The sequence below is a fragment of the Bombina bombina genome, chromosome 6, assembly GCF_027579735.1.
Source record: "Bombina bombina isolate aBomBom1 chromosome 6, aBomBom1.pri, whole genome shotgun sequence".
Taxonomy (NCBI): Eukaryota; Metazoa; Chordata; class Amphibia; order Anura; family Bombinatoridae; genus Bombina; species Bombina bombina.
Window position 1 is genome coordinate 232,319,125 of NC_069504.1, and position 16,479 is coordinate 232,335,603.

The following is a 16,479-nucleotide window of genomic DNA, read 5'->3' on the forward strand; positions in this document are numbered from 1 at the left end:
TTGTCCCTAGGTATACTCTCTACAATTTTCCTAGCCTTGGAGATGACCGAATCCCTATAGCCTCTCTCCCTAAGCCTTCTCTCTAGGTCATCCGCCTGTTTATTGTAAACTGCTGCATCGCTGCAGTTTCTCTTCAGGCGGATGAACTGTCCCTTTGCAACCCCCTTGAATACTCCTTGCGGGTGACAACTTTTTGCATGTAAAAGGGAATTTCCCGAGATTGGCTTCCGATAGGTTTCTGAGGCTATTGTCTGTCCTGGCTCACCTACCAATGTTACATCTAGAAAGTTGATACTCCTACTTTGTACTTCATGGGTAAAGTGGATTCCCATGGCGTCATCATCAAGGCTGTCCAAAAAGATCTGTAGGTCAGACCTATTGCCCCTCCATATGAACAAGAGGTCATCTATAAAACGGCCATACCAAATAATACATCCTTTGTGGGGATTGCCATCTCCAAAGACGTGGGACAGCTCCCACCAACCCATGAATAGGTTGGCATATGAGGGGGCAAACTCATGGGTTGGTGGGAGCTGTCCCACGTCTTTGGAGATGGCAATCCCCACAAAGGATGTATTATTTGGTATGGCCGTTTTATAGATGACCTCTTGTTCATATGGAGGGGCAATAGGTCTGACCTACAGATCTTTTTGGACAGCCTTGATGATGACGCCATGGGAATCCACTTTACCCATGAAGTACAAAGTAGGAGTATCAACTTTCTAGATGTAACATTGGTAGGTGAGCCAGGACAGACAATAGCCTCAGAAACCTATCGGAAGCCAATCTCGGGAAATTCCCTTTTACTTGCAAAAAGTTGTCACCCGCAAGGAGTATTCAAGGGGGTTGCAAAGGGACAGTTCATCCGCCTGAAGAGAAACTGCAGCGATGCAGCAGTTTACAATAAACAGGCGGATGACCTAGAGAGAAGGCTTAGGGAGAGAGGCTATAGGGATTCGGTCATCTCCAAGGCTAGGAAAATTGTAGAGAGTATACCTAGGGACAAACTCCTTGGACCATCTAGGGCTTCGAGGGAAAGACTGAGTCCGCAACAAAGGACAGATGACAAGATCATTTTCCTAACAGAATACTCTAAACAATATGATGATATTTGTCAAATCATCAAGAGAAACTTCTGCATGCTGTCTGCTGATGACAGATTGAAGGAGGTAGTAGAGAGAGGCTTGAGAGTATCCTATAAGAAGAATAAAACCATAGGCAACCTAATAGCACCTACTAGATTGAAAACACAAGGCCAAAATGTGTCATCATGGTTGAGCTGTAAGGGCACTTTCCGCTGCCACCATCGAACTTGCGTGGCATGCGAGAAAGTGACAACAGGAAATCAGTTCAATTCACTAACAACTGGCCAAGCTTTTGAAATAGACACATGTCTAAATTGTAGATCCACCTATGTGATATATCTCATTAGCTGTAGGAATTGTTCACTTCAATATGTGGGTCTCACGACCAGGGAAGTCAGGGTCCGAATAAAAGAACACTTAGCAGATATTAGGGCGGGAGTATTATCCACCCCTCTGGTACAACATTTTGCAGGTATACATGCTAAAGATACCTCTAACTTCTCTTGGACCGTCATAGAAAAGGTCCCCCCACTGAAGAGGGGACAAGATAGGGACCGAAGGCTGGGGGAGAGAGAAGTATTTTGGATTTTCAAACTCAGGACAAGAGTTCCTGAAGGTCTCAATTCTGAATATGACCTAATAAACTTTTGGTGAGAATTTATTCTCCCCTGTTGTTACTTATTTCTCTCCCAGCCCGAGGTCCTGCTCACCTCTCTATGCCTCTTCATCCAAAACCGAGTAAGCAACATCTCGGGCTAGCTTTATGTAAGTGGAACTATAGCTTACTGCCCACATATTCTCACCATCTTCTTGGCCCCTGTTCCTGGTAAACCTCCATTAGCGAGGTTATTTAGACAACAATTGCTATTGATGCAATACCATTATTTTGCTAGTGGATACTTGTTCACACTAGAATAACCTAAATTTTACCTTCCCTTCCAGGAACATTATCTAGGACTAATTAGTGTTGTTTACCGTCTGTGCATTCAAAATATTTAGAATTTAGAATTCAAATGATAATCTGTATAATGTCTTGAATAACGATTCTCATATAATTTTCTGTATTATGTTTCAGAGTGTATGGAAGCAGAAGCTCCACTTTAAATCAAAGAGAAAAAATGATGAACTGCATATTACCCACGAAACACATGACATAGTTAGATTACAAACCCTCATCTGTATTTTCCTGCATTAGGTCACCCTTACCCAGATAGTTAAAATAACTTGGATAAATTGGTGCCCCTTTATTTAATTTATGCAGTAATGATTAGTTTGTTAGTTTGTTTGTTCTTCAGATTATCACATAATACTTTAGGAGTTTCAATGTTAACACTGGTAGTGATTTACTGTGTATCTACTGAACTTCGTAATTGGTTTGTTGTTTACACCTAGCAACAAGGGGGTGGGTCCCTAGTAACCAATAGGAAGCTGTCTACTAGTCTTTTTAAAGAGCACACACATTTACTTTTAACCAGGTAATGAGTAAGGCATTCTGCTGAAACGCGTATACCTGTCTTTTTTGTAGTCTGCTTTCTAACAGTAGATTCTGTTTGTCATGTATTAGCCCCGGGGAGCATGTTTTTCTCCCCTCACACTGTTTGTTTTCTGTTTCACTCATTTGCGTTGTAACATTGCAAGCCGTTTCAAATAAACCTTTTTGTTGCAACTCATTCTCACCTGTGCTCCTCAATCACTTTCACATTGTTTCTATTGGCCGCCTGGAGTGAGCACAGGCAGGAAGTGAGCGCAATACCGGACCGCACAGCCTGCTCGTTGTCAGGGACGTTTGGCAAGGAGGCGACACACACACCGCATTTGGAGAGGAAGCTGCCCTGGGAGCTACACGGCATTATTCACCAGTGGAGACACAAGTCACACGGCAGTAAGCAGTAAATAGCGGACAGAGGATGATCTCCGGTGGGTAACAGCAGGATCAAAGGTACAAATTTGCTTCTTATCCCACAGTGCTCTATCTAGCTAACCACGCTGTGAACTTTTGCATGCATATATATATATACCTCTGTACCGGCGGTGAGATAGTGGTTAAGGGGCACCGGTCTGATAAGGGAACAGACGGAACCCCACTCCTCCTATTTATATGTACTCATGTGCTCAGGATTACTTCAAGAGAGCACTGCATAACTGTCAATTGATCATACCTTTACAGTTTATGAGCACACTATTGGTGCTAGCACACTACGCCATATTTTACTCTTCCCCACAGCTAATTCCCTGAATTTGACTTTGTTCACTGTTCTTACTACCTATACCCCGGCAGTTAAAGAGTTACCAACTCAGGTGACGAAACTTTGGGACATTTTATCCTCTGATCCATCACTTCTGTTAGAAGTGAGACCTAGAGTTGCTTACAGAAGAGCTAAAAATCTGAGGGACTCTCTGGTTACAACTGACCCCATACACAGCTCCACTGATCCATCATGGCTAAAATCCAAGAAAGTGGGTTCCTTTAGATGCATCTCATGCACTACGTGCAATTCTATGATTCCTGGTGGGACATTAAAACACCCTCATAACAACAATAGGCAGATACTACTTAACATGCACTACCAAGTATGTTGTCTATCTCCTGAATTGTTCCTGTGCGATGTATTATGTCGGAAAAACCCAGGATGACACGAGGACAAGATTCGCCAATCATCGTTCTGCAATCAGAACAGCCCTTAAAAATGGAAAAAGCGACCAACCTGTTGCCCGACACTTACTTGAGCATAAACATTCCATCTCAGATTTAAGATTTAGGTTAATAGACCATATCCCTCCACAACTCTGACACTGGGCAGTATGTTTTGCACCAGAATGACTTGATTGTCTTCTGAATTCATTGTTACTGCTTAATATAACAATTATTGTTCACAAAACACGTAATTAGCTAAAAAGTTATTATTCATTTTCACTTTGTTCTCTGTGGTTTTTCACAGCAATCAATATTGATGTTGAAATCGGAAGGAACACATTATGTTATCTGACATAGAAAGCAGGTTTAGTCCATCACATACCTAGTATTTTACACAACAAAGGTGACCTACAGAAAACTTTTTTGCACTCTTGACATAAAGGTGCGTTACAGTTGACCTATGAGATGACTGGTACACACGCGAGTTACTGACACCCCCCCTATCTAATTGGTTTAAAGAACCAATGGCTTCACTGCTTCCAAATGCCGAAGTTTGGAGCCCCGTCTTGCCATAGATTCGATTTGCTTATGACGGGCACACCCTTTATCTTGATTGGTTAAAGGGAATGAGCACATCAACACTTCCAAATGCGGAAGTATCATGTCCTACCCCACAATGCATTTGATTCTGAGCCACACATATGTAATCGGACAAATTTCACATGTTCAATATTTGTTTAAGAACCATAAAGCTTAAATTCCTTGTTAATAAAAGGATGGACACCTCCAAAATCAGGGGTCATGATGGATGCACCAGTAAAATGTTATATCTGTACTTATCATAGCTATACAGTTTTTAATATGTTATGAATAGATCAAATGTTATTTATAATATGTTGGTTACGAGTTTTATATATGGTTTTATTTGTATTTCTTGGTATCTTTATTTGAAAAAGCAAAAATTTAAGCTTTGGAGCCATCCCATGTTTGATTCAGCACCTAGGTAGTGCCAAATATATCCATCAATCAACAAGTGCTACCCAGGGTGCTGAACAATAAATGGGCCGGCTCGTACGGTTACATTCCTGCTTTTTCAAATAAAGATACAGAGAAAAAAGTATAATAGGAGTAAATTAGTAAGTTGCTTTGTATGTTATATTAGACTTCAGAGTGTATTTAGGATTGTGATTTTACAAATTCTGATTATAGTTAGGATTATACTTTATATAATTATGTGTATCTTTTTACAAATAACATTGAGCTTTGTATTTGTTCCATGTGAAATGAGCCTGGCAGATTCAGAAAATGTGGTGGTCAGGGGAGTTACTTGGGCTGAACAGAGGAGTTTCAAGGTGTGTTTGAATCGCTCTCGCAACCCTCATAATATTCTCTTAGCATGTTAAACCTGCAGGTCTTCCCAGATGCATGCAGGTGAAGTTTGCTCAAAATTCCCAATACTCTTATTTAACTGTCAGAAAAGTATGTACTAAACTAGAATCAAATGTAAGATACATGTAAAATACATTTTAGTTTAATTTGTATTAGCTGTAAACTGCCAGGTGCTCCACTATCAACTTTATTCTCCCCTTTGAGATTTTCTATCCCAGAAAGCTTCATAACTTTCTGTGGGTGTCAACTCTCAAATAAATGGTTCTCCCAGGTTCTGCACTTTTTCTTTGAAAATTCAGTGACTTCAGCCCTTGTGAAGTCTGCACTATAATGTCTCTCCCAGCTGGGTAATGGCTCAGTGAGAGATGGCTTTAATGATGCAGATTCATCACTTACAGGATATACACCACACTGAAACGGTGATAGACTTTACAAGGAGCATTTTTTCTAATGCAAGAATATTGGAATTGAAAACAGCCTCTAAATTAACATCCTAATGTTTAATAACAATGTATACAATTGTTGATTCATTGGTTGTGGTGGTATAAAGATTGTGGGGTTGATAATAGTTGATTACAGTATTGTTTTCACTTTTCATTTCTAGGTGATCACAGTGTCAAGATTTTGGGTGTTTCTCTGTCTCACCAAAAAAAAAAAATTAATCAAATTTGGCATCTATAGGCACATGACAAAGTTGTGAAATGGCAAAACACTATGTGAACACCTGACTATCACACCTAAATGAGCTTGTTGGACATCCCATTCCAAAACCATGGGCATTAATAAGGAATTTCCCTGGCTTTATGGCTATAACAGCCACCAATCTTCTGGTAGCGTTGCTACCTCAGCTATGTTTTAACCCTGGACAGCACACAAATAGTGACACTGAACATCACTATTCCCGTTCCTCTCTGCACACCCTGTAGCATATATAACTCATAACTGTCCATGAAAACATGGCCAAGGTGGCAACCCTATCTTCTGGTAAGGCTTTCCAAAAGATTTTGGGTCTGTGTGTACATTTTTGCCCTCCACATCAAATGAATCAAACCATGTCTGTCTTTGTAGACCACACTTTGTGCACAGGGGCACAGTAATGCTGCAACATGAAAGGGCCTTCCCAAAGCTGTTGCCACAAAGTTGTAAGCACCAAATTGTCTAAAATGTCTTTGTATCCTGTGGCATTAAGACGACCCTTCACTGAAACTAAGGGGCCTAGCCCAAACCCTGAAAATCCTCCCCCAGCTGTTATCCCTCCTCCACTGGGCAATATGCATTCTGGTATGTTGCATTCTCTTGGCATCTGCCACACCCAAAAGCTTCCATCAAATTGCCATGCAGTGAAGAATGGTTCATCACTCCAGAGAACATGTTTCCACTGCTCCAGAATCTAGCGGTGGCATGCTTTACACCACTCCAGCTGAGGCTTGGGATTGCGCATGTTTATATGAGGCTTGTTGGAAACCCATTTCATGAAGCTACCAAAGCACAGTTCTTGAGCTGATGTTTGATTCCAGAGACAGTTTGGAACTTTGTAGTGAGTGATGCAACAGAATATAGGAGATTTTAACGTTATAAGCACTTCAGCATTTGAAAGCCCTGCTCTGTGAATTTGTGTGATCTACAATGTTATGGCTGGCCTGTGTTGCTTCTAGATGCTTCCACTTCACAATAATAGCAGTTACACTTGACTGGGGTAGATCTAGTAGGACAGATATTTCACAAACTGACTTCTGGCAAATGTGGCATCCTATGACAATTTCTGAGCTCTTCAATACAACCTATTGAACTGGCAATGCTTGTCTATGAAGATTTCATTGTTATGTGCTTGATTTTATGCACCTCTTAGTAAAGGTTGTAGCTGTAAGACAACTAAATTCAATAATCAGTAGGGGCATCCTCATAGTTTTGGCCATATAGTGTATTTGCAAATATTTTAACATGATTTAACATGATTTGGAGTAATCATATGTTGCACATGCACAATGTACTCTGAAATGGCAACTGATGACATTTTAGAGGTGTATTTGCATATAGGATATTTAAAGCTCTATTCATCGCTGTTGTATACTATGTCTGCAGTGTGGTGGACACAAATTTACATATGTATATATTTAAAATGTGATATTTCATACAGCTAACGAGATCTGCAGGAAAAGAGAGCAAATAAATAAATAAATCCATAAATGGTGTGTAGCAATCACATTCTGAAAGTTTTTTTTAATTGATACTCGCATTTTTGTGATTGTCAGTTTTCAGTACTGTTGCCTTCATAAAAAGGATTTAATTTGGCAAACACATCTTCATGAACAAAATTTAACCATTTGCCATTTCAGCTTATTTGTTGATCTTATTTCTTTCATACTGGTGGTGAGAGTCCACAATCCATTACTCCTGGGAATTGCTCTTTCCAGCCACTAGGAGGAGGCAAAGATTCCCAGTCCCAAAGAGCTCTGTAAAACCCCTCTGACCCTACTGGAAACTAATGTTGTCTTTGCTTCCGCTAGAGGAAGGTGAAGAATGAAGATGTGCATGTTATTCTTCAGTGAGAGGGGTTCTCAGACTGAGATGAGGACCATTTCCCCCTCAGAGTGCAGTTTTTGCTGAAGGGATGTATGTGGTTTTGTATGGTTAGTGACATATTTTACACCTGTGGGGAATTAGTCTCAAGTCTTCCACAGGAGTTGAAGCGACCTATACTTTGCCTCCTCCTTTTGGATCGCCAATATTCTCCTATTTCATATACTCTGCTGTTATGTTTTAGCACTTGTTTGCTTTCTACTGGTTTCCTCCAGCGTTATTTAGATGACTCCACTGGAGGAAGGTGAAGAATGAAGATGTGCATGTTATTCTTCACTGAGAGGGGTTCTCAGACTGAGATGAGGGCCATTTCGTCTCAAAGTACAGTGTTTGTTGGAGGGACGTATTTGGAGTATGGTAGTGATATATTTTTCACCTGTGGGGAATAAGTCACAAGTTTTCCACAGGTGTCGTAGGGACCTCTCCTTTGCCTCCTTTTTATCACCAATATTTTCTATTCCTTATCCTCTGCTGTTATGTTTCTGCACTGGTTTGCTTTATTTGGAAGTCAAACGAGGAGTCTGTCGTTCTCCTGGTGCATTGTCCTCTTTTTTTTTAAAAAAAAGTCAGAATAGCGCACTTTGGCCTTGTAAGTTTTTAAGAGCTACTGCTGGAGGGGGTATGTTTATTTACCTTATATATGGATCCTTTGGCGGCTCCATGGTGATATTGACTGGCCTGTGTTTTTCTATCTCTGGTTCTTCTACCCAGAGTGATTGCCAGAATCAGGCAAAATGAGTCATCAATACTTCTGATTCCTCTGCCTTGGTCTCACAGAGTTTGGTATGGAGACCTAGATCTCAAGTCTCTAAGCTTGATGGCATGGAGCTTGAACAGTTAGTTCTTAGGCAGAGAGATTTTTCTGATGATGTGTTTTTTGAGACTTTGATACAGGCCTGCAAGCCTGTGATTAGTAAGATATAGCATAAGGTCCAGAGGGCCTTTATTTCTTGGGGTATGTTTTTTTCTTGGCATTCTTTCAGAATTCCTAGGATTTTGCAGTTTTTGCTGGATGGTTTACATAAGGATTTATTTGCCAGTTCTTTGAAGGGTCAGATTTTTGCTCTTTTTAGTTTTGTTTCTCAAGAAGATTGCTAATCTTCCTGACATTCATGGTTTTGTTTAGGCTTTGGCTAGAATTAACCCTGTAATTAACCAATTCCTCTTCCATGGAATTTAAATTTGGAAGGTTTTGCAGGCTCCCACATTTGAGCCTATGCATAATATTTAGCTTTTTCTTGGAAGGTTTTGTTCCTTCTGGCTATCTCTTCTGCTAGAAAAGTTTTTGAGTTGCCTGCTCTTTCATGTGTTTCTCTTTCCCAAGGAGAGGGAGGGGGAGGGAATCGGGGGCCCTACATTGCGGAAAATAAAAATAAAGGGAGAGGGAGGCAAGGGGCGCTATGCAACAGAAAAAAGTTAGGGCGGTCCTTAACTAATGGGAGGTGGGATGGCCGCTACACTACAGTAAAAAAAATAAAAAAAATAATAATGACATTTTATAAGTACTGACAGCTGCCAGTACCTAAGATGGCGTACATAGTTAGAGGGGGGAGGGTTAGAGAGCTGTTTGCGAGGGATCAGGGAGGTTGGAGGGTAAGGGATTCTACATTGCATAAAATCTAAAAAAAAAAAAATGCCTTAAATGTTCATGTTGCCAGTACCTAAGATGGGGATAACTAGTAGTAGTGGTGGTGGTGGTGGGGGGTGGGGTGAGGAAGGGAAGAGAGCTATTTGGGAGGGATTAATGGGTGTCAGGTGGGAGGGTAATCTCTACACTAAGCTAAACTTAACCTTACAAACTACCTGATTAACCCCTGACTACGGGGAATATTAGAAGTGTGTTGCGCATCTGCAGTTAGCAGACTTCTAATTACCCAAAACAAATGACAAAGCCATGCATGTCTGCTATTCCTGAACAAAGGGGATCCAAGAGAAGTTTTTACAATCATTTGTGCTATGATTGCACAAGCAAGCGGTATGTAAATAATTTCAGTGAGAAACCCAAAGTTTGTGAAAAAGTTAACATTGTTTTTATTTGATAGCATTTGGCAGTGAAATGGTGGCATGATATATACCAAAATGGGGCTAGATCAATACCTTGGGTTGTCTACTTAAAAAATACAGTATATCTATAGTTTTGACAGGTAAATAGAAAAACAAAGCTCTATTTTTGTTTAAATGGAGTGATAGTAAAAATACTAACAAATCTCCGGTATTTTGAGCAAGTTCTGTGAAAGTTCCGGTATTGAAGGGGTTAAATAATTTAAAACTGTTAGCACAATTTACAAGGCTTTGCAAATAAATTGCAATTCAGGGATATACCTATTAAAAAGCTGGGTGGAATCTGTTTCTGGCCTATTTTGCAGAGGCCAAAAAGGTACAGATGTAAATAAACGTATGCTCTGATCTAACTAATCACTGTGTAGAATGTTACAGGGTAAGGTCAATTTATTAAAGGGACATGAAACCCACATTTTTTTTGTTTCATGATTTAGATAGAGTATATCTTTTTAAACAACTCTTTATTTACTTCTAATACCACATTTACTTAATTAACTTTTTGAAAGAGAAACAATGCACTACTGGGAGCTAGCTAAACACATTTGATGAGCCAGTAGCACATTGCTGCCCCTGAGCATACCTAGGTATGATTTTTATTAAAGGATACAGAGAGACGAAAACAAAATAGATTACAAAACTAAACCGAATAGTTGTTTAAAATGGCATGCTCTAACTGAATCATGAAAGAATTTTTCAGGTTTCATGTCCCTTTAAGTATGATGGAGGCACTCCAGCAGGGCCACCATCAGGGGGTGACAGGGGTGACTCCTGTCAGGGGCCCAATGGGCCAGGGGGGCCCACGAGGCAAGAACTAAAAAAAAAAAATTTTAAATTTTTTAAATTTTGGCAGCCACCAGTGGGTACTACAGCAGAGTGCTAATTGAGCATGGGGGATGTTATTACAAGGAGTAAAGTATTAGCATTTGAGAGGATTTTTGAGTGTGCACTAAACCACTATGCACAGTGTGAGACAGACTAGGCACTTTGTTTGTACAGTTTGTGCCTGAGTCAGACAGCAGATCACTTTCATTTGCAGAGGAGGTAGGACTTACTTAGCAAATGTTTTTTATTTCTTTGTGCAATTTTGGATTGTAACTTCAGTGTGGTAGTAGTTGTATAGTGGGGCCAGGGGTCCATAAAAACACATTTTTTTTTAGCAATATGTAGCAGTGTATTTATGATTATTTGACAATGCTGTAGAAATTCTATATTTAAAGCCATGTAGAAATGTTCCTCAATACACAAATGGTAGGTGCCCTTTTGGCAGATATTAGTTTTTTTTATTACTATATATATTTTCATTACATTCCAGTTTACTGCCCCTTTATGCAAGGACTTTCCAGATGCAAGGAGGCATTTTATCTAAGATTTTTACATCTGCATAAAATGTTACTCTCAGACTAAGATTGTTTGAAATGAGACAGGTTAACTTAACACTGTTCAGTTTACACTACAGCTGACTTAATTTTGAAATACATACAAACAAGCCTAAATCCTGCATTTAACCAGATCTAATGGTATGAGTACCACAGCTTATGGTTCCACCAAGACCATATAGAGTACAGCATTTTCAAAATACATAAGTACAAGCTGACATATGGGAACATTTGTACACTATATTTGAAGTGGTGATCTTGGTTGGGGAAAATGGGAAAAAAAACAAACAAACAAACATATGTCAACCTTTTAAAAGTACTTTTCTTCATCTAGCCATCTACCCAGATCATTAATGTACAATTTTTAATTCACAGAATTATTTTTGATTACACATTTACTAATATGATTCTTTAAAAAGTGTTCTCTTAATTTCTGCATTTTTTTTTATCATGCATGTCACACACTGTTGATTTAGGGGATGCAAGGTGCATACATGCTTCCTCCTGTGAGTGTTTCTGTGGGTGTCTGTGTTTATGTCTTTGTGCTTTCTTTTGTGTCTCTATGATTGTGTATTTGTTTTCTGTGGGTCTCTCTGTGAGGTTGGGTGTGTATGTCTTTGTGCATTTTCTGTGGATGTCTGTAAGGGTGTGTGCATATGCCTTTAAGCTTTTTCTATGGGTGTCTCTGTGAGGGTGTGTGTATGTCTGCCTTTGTGTATTTTCTCTGGATGCCTCTGTGAGGGTGGGTGTGTATGTCTGTTTTCTGTGGATGTCTCTGTGAGGGTGTGTGTGTGTATGTATGTATGTCTGTGTTTTCGTGGATGTCTCTGTGAGGGTATGTGTATGTCTTTGTGTGTTTTCTGTGGATGTCTCAGTGAGAGTGTGTGTATGTATGTCTTTCTGTGTTTTATGTGGTTGTCTCTCTGTGTGTGTATGTCTTTGTGTGTTTTCTGTGGGTGTCTCTGTGTGTGTGTGTGTGTGTGTGTCTTTATGTGTTTTCTGAGGCTGTCTCTGTCTGTGTTTCCTTGGGTGTATGTGCAAGTTTGAGTTTTTGTGTGTGTGTCTATTGTTTGTTCCTTTTTAGGACATTTTGACCTTACTACTGATTATTCACATCTTTCTACAGACTGAGACTAATGAGACCTTTAAGGAAGTCACCAATCCACCATTTAACCTTTAAATTATTGTTTAGGCAGTTCAGGGCCCTTGCTTTCAGCCACTGCATGCTGTTGTCATCATTTAGTTGGCATCTTCCTTTACAAAAAGATAATCAGAACTCCATATTTTGTTTTCTAAATATCCTTTTTTTTTTTTTTTTTACAAAACTGTAGTCTACCTCATTACTTGTCAGGTCAATGTAATCAAGTGCTGAGTGTCTGTTTGGTTGTCTGTGTCTGAGTGTGTTTGTGTGTTTCTTTGCGTGTCTGCTAGAGTGTCTATGTGAATCCTTATGTGTGAGTGTGTGTGTGTGTTTCAGTGTATGAGTGTGTCTGTGTGCACATGTCAAAAGTGGGTGGCGGGGGGCCTGATCAATGGTTAAGTCAGGGGGCCCAAAATTTCTAGTGGCGGCCCTGCACTCCAGGGAGTGGAATTAAGATAACATTTAGAGGTATTCCACAGCAAAAGCAGAACTAAATGATTGTGTATTGAAATGCTATTTCGTTTCTATTTTTAAAGTGTCTATTCAATATTGAAATTACTGTACCTTTAAAATATGTCAAACATTGTTGAAGCAATCTACTTGTTTTTTTTTGTTTTTTTTTAACCATTGCAATAGCCAACATCAGCCACACTGGTAATAGTAATCATGTAATTAGATTTAAAATGTACATTCAACTGTAACTATTTCTATGTGGAACTGTAATATCCTGGTTGAGACTAAATGAATCAAATACATGCAACCAATAGGGTTCAGACTTGCAGCTACTTTAATTCAACAAATTGCTACTGTAAAATATTTAAGTTTTCAATAATGAAGTGCTAACAATACATCTTGTCACCTTGAGCAATCTTGTTATCGTGCACTGTGGAATTTCAACCCTCTGACTAATAAAAAGTTATAAGTAATTGTAGCAGCAGACTGCCTTGTTACATTGTCCCTTAACTACTTCTACGTGTCTTCTGTTTGATTGGATTAATATTCTGTTGTACAGACATGCTGAGACTTTTTACCCTAGAGTATTGGAAATCTGCTTTGTTGTCAAATATATGATCAGTCTTTTACTGCCACCTAATGTTAAATAGAACAAATTACACCATGATTCAATTACTGATACTTTATAATTAGGTTGAATAGATTTTCTACAATAGACTAATACAATTGTAAATTTAATGACTCCAAAAAGCAATTAATAATAATGTATTTGTTATCCTATTTATTGCTTCAATTTGTGACTCATTCCATCCCATAGTGTACTGAAGCTGTAATAAAAAGGGCAGGGTATGTATTAAAGAGGGACTTTGTAACAATATCTTGAAATTGAATAGTGAAAGCTCTGTACTTTATTGTTTACGATACTATTTTAAGTGCAAGAACTATGCAATATTTCTCAGAACTGATCTGGAAGTGTACACATAACTAAGAGTCTCTTGGTTCCGTATTGTATACATAGAACTTAAATCACACAGGGTGAATATTCACTTATTTGTAGAGAACAGTCTCTAATCTTATAAAAGTTATTATTTTAGTATCAGGATTTTAAAACTAGGTGACCCAGTGATCTAAAAAAAGTTCAGTTGTTTTAAAGGGATATGCTTGTCAAAATTGAATCAAATATTAGTACGTCTGAATCTTTGGTTAGAAGCCTTTTTGTAATACAAACATTTCAATATATTCTAGAGACTTTCTGGGAGGGAGAGGCTGATGGCTGGATCAAGGAAATCTGGGAATAGAGTAGCATGCAGATTGGCTGAAAGTAGATGATGCGTTAGTAGAGCTGGGTGTATCAGGGCATGGCTTTATTGTTCCTCTGAAAACCTGAAATATTGCAAGGTCCTGGACACCTATAGGAAGACAGTGGACCCCAAACAATGACAATGCTAAAAAATGTGAGATCTTGTTTAGAGTCCTTACAACTTTCATTTAAAATAATTGTAGCAAAAGTTATCCCTGCTTTAGTGATAGCTTTTAATGTACATATATAAGAATCATACATAAATATGCCTCAAGCACTCTTGTTCTTAGAGTCCGCAGTTCATATGTATTTTAACAATGTTTGAATCAAAATTAAAAGCACTGATGTACATTGCAATTTTGACTGGAATTACACTTTAAATGTACTGTTACTCTGGTTTGTACAGTTTTTCCTCTTTCTAACTGTAATACACATAAGTAATTTCTAGCAATAAAGCAAGTGGGAGTCCTGAGACATTAAAGTTAATGAAGTGAGTGCAGCACCCAGACTGATTATAACTTCCACCAGAGTGACCACGAAGTAACAGGATTTCTGCTCACCCCTCCTGATATCCAAGGCAAAAGAAGAATGCAGCACTTCTGTATATTTCAGCAACAACTTGCTCTTTATCGAGGTGAAACTCACACAACAATAAATTACATTTCGGGTCACATCAGACCCTTAATCATACTTAAGGATCTGATGTGACCCAAAATATCACTTATTGTTTTTGGAATTACACCTTAATATTTGGAGTTCACCAGAGTAGTGCAAAACAGTAGCTAACAACACAACAAATTGTTAATCACAATCCTTTAGAAAAAAATTATTTATCTTCAAAAACTCCCATAGATATTAAAAGGATAGTCTAGACCAGCATTTTTATTGTTTAAAAAGATAGATAATTCCTATAGTACCCATTCCCTAACTTTGCATAACTAACACAGTTAAATTAATATACATTTTACCTATGTGATTATCTTTTATCTAAGCATCTTTTAACAGCCTCCTGATCACATTACTTTTTATTAATTATCTACTGATTTGCATTTTAGCAATTAGTGCTGTGTTGTGCTGACTCTTAAATAACTTCACGGGCGTGAGCACAATGTTATCTATATTGCCCACATGAACTAGTACTTCGCTGTTGTGAAAAGCTAAAAAAAAAAGCATGTGATAAGAGGCTGTCTGTAGTGGCTTAGAAACAGGCAGAAATTTTGAGGTTTAAATGTTATAAAGTATATTAATATTACAATGTTGGTAAAGCAAAGCTGGGGAATGGGTAGTTAAGGCATTAACTATCTTTTTAAGCAATAACAATTTTGGTGTTGACTATCCCTTTAATTGTGATTTTCTGTAGAAAAACATTAAATACATTTTTGAAAGTATTGTGATTGATCCTGCGTGAATAAAAGGAACAACCAGAGATGTTTAAAACTTTTTTATCTGTAACAGGCTGGAGCAAGCAAAATACATTCCTGGCATAACTGTGAAAGGCAGTTAAAATCAAATACAATGAACACAAAAATGGTTTTGTGATAGTAGTTTGTGGACAGCATTGATGCTACCATCTACCCCACAAATAGTTTGTCATCTTATGATCCTCATTCCATTTTCCATTAGCCTTTATGATAAAATTAAAAGTTCCAACCCTTGCTTGTCATTCCCTCTATAAACCTTACTTTATCTCCAAATATTAATCTAAAGTCACTTTACTTTACTTTGCTTCTGGCCTATTGACCTTTGTAATAACCACCACCCACTCTTGCCTACAGGACTTCTTGGGCTACACCATCTAGTTAAACTCTCTTCCATAGCTCTCATACTGTTTCCCAGGTTTAACATCTCCAATGCCTCCTTAAAACCTCACAAATTCAGAGATTGCTAAACTGATTCTCAAATGCCTTTGAGTTCCATGTTAGACCAACTTTTCCAGCCTTCTTATTTAAAGTGACAGTCTACTCCAGAATTTTTATTGGTTAAAAAGATAGATGATGCCTTTATTAACCGTTCCACAGTCAATCAGTGCTGACATAAATAACTCCACGGGAGTGAGCACAATGTTATCTATATGGTGCACATGGACTAGTGCTGTCTAGCATGGAAAAACTGTCAAAATGCACTGATATAAGAGGCGGTATTCCAGGGCTTAGAAATTAGCATATGAGCCTACCTAGGTTTAGCTTTCAACAAAGAATACCAAGAGAACAAATAAATATGATCATAAAAGTAAATGGGAAAGTTGTTTAAAATTGCATGCCCTATTTTACTCATGAAACTTCAATTTTGACTAGACTGTCCCTTTAATATTGCATTAAACTGACCTGGCCACATAGTTAACCCATCCATAAATCAAATTAACTCACTCATTCATCCTTAACAAAATCTACCTAAAGTGTAAACTCTTTTGGAGCAGGGTCATTTAAGTATTTTCTCTATATTTGTAGAATAATTTCTTA